A 1,081-nucleotide genomic window follows, 5' to 3' on the forward strand; every position below is an offset into this window, starting at 1 on the left:
TGGTACTCATTGTTGTTGGCTCCCCATTTCCCGCCAGCCTCCCTGGTTGGGTCCCTTTGAATCTATCTATGCAATTGTCTCTAAAGATTTAACTATCCTGGGGTTCATATATAGGAAAGCATGCAAAATCAAAACAAAACCCAAACACACAGCCTAACAACAGGGACAGAATGAAACTTAGAAAAACCTCGAGAAGCCGGTGGGAGTTGAACATGGTTCTGTACCTTGTGGAAAACTCTTCAATCTCAGAAAGATTCTCACCAACAACTATGTCTTCCAACACAGATATTTCTCTCTCTTCATATGATGAAGACCAGGGATCCAAACTCATCAGAAAAGCTAAAGAGGCCCCTTTTGTCCCCATAGGGATGGTCTATTCCATGTATCGGGAATACTGGGCCAAACCTACGCAGTAGAAGAAGAGATGCGGGTGCCGTCTTGTTGGTGCTACTTGATGAGACGCATCCTTTTGAGGTTCTATGTTTATGTTGAAGATAAATGATTTACATGAGTTCACTGTTTTGAAGATAGGCTTTCTCTTTTGCAGGCTTGGCTTCCCTGGTGACCAAATTACTAGTGTCTAAATCATGAACTAGGTCATTCCAGGGAGTCCAGTCTATAAAAAGAGGCTGGCCACCCAAATTCACTAGATAGTGATAAGATGTCCACATTCTTAAACTCTTGGGATGCGGTTAGTTCTGAAGCAGACGGCGGGCCCAGGCTAAAGGACATCCAGCTACTGTGGAAGGCCACCTTTGGGTGCTGTGCAGCGTGTCGCTGGCACCAGTGGACTGGCTTTTCTTTCTGCTTGCCTCATGGGCCGGTCGGATCCCTCCATTCCTAGGGCAAGTCTACTCTCAAAGAACTCCTTCCGAAAAATGGGTGGAATCTAATCTACAGCTGAAAACGTGTGTGTTCAAATTAAACCTGAAAAGTGAATAATAGCTGCTTAGATAACTTATTTTAGAATCATTCTTGTCTGCATGAGAATAACCTAATTATGGATTCCTCTTTAGCCCTTTTGTAATTGCAGAGGTATATTTTTGCTGCTGCCATGTTAGAGTAATCTTTAATTGTCATC

General features: G+C 43.4%; 1 protein-coding gene across 1 annotated transcript in view; it reads right to left on the minus strand.

The window, feature by feature from the left end:
* Nucleotides 1-1,081, minus strand: part of DRC3 (dynein regulatory complex subunit 3) — a 57,100-nt gene that overhangs the window by 45,711 nt on the left and 10,308 nt on the right. The window lies entirely within an intron of this gene.

This window comes from Echinops telfairi, unplaced genomic scaffold (assembly GCF_000313985.2).
Source record: "Echinops telfairi isolate 266 unplaced genomic scaffold, ASM31398v2 ScPeMD7_2010;HRSCAF=2546, whole genome shotgun sequence".
Classification (NCBI taxonomy): Eukaryota; Metazoa; Chordata; class Mammalia; order Afrosoricida; family Tenrecidae; genus Echinops; species Echinops telfairi.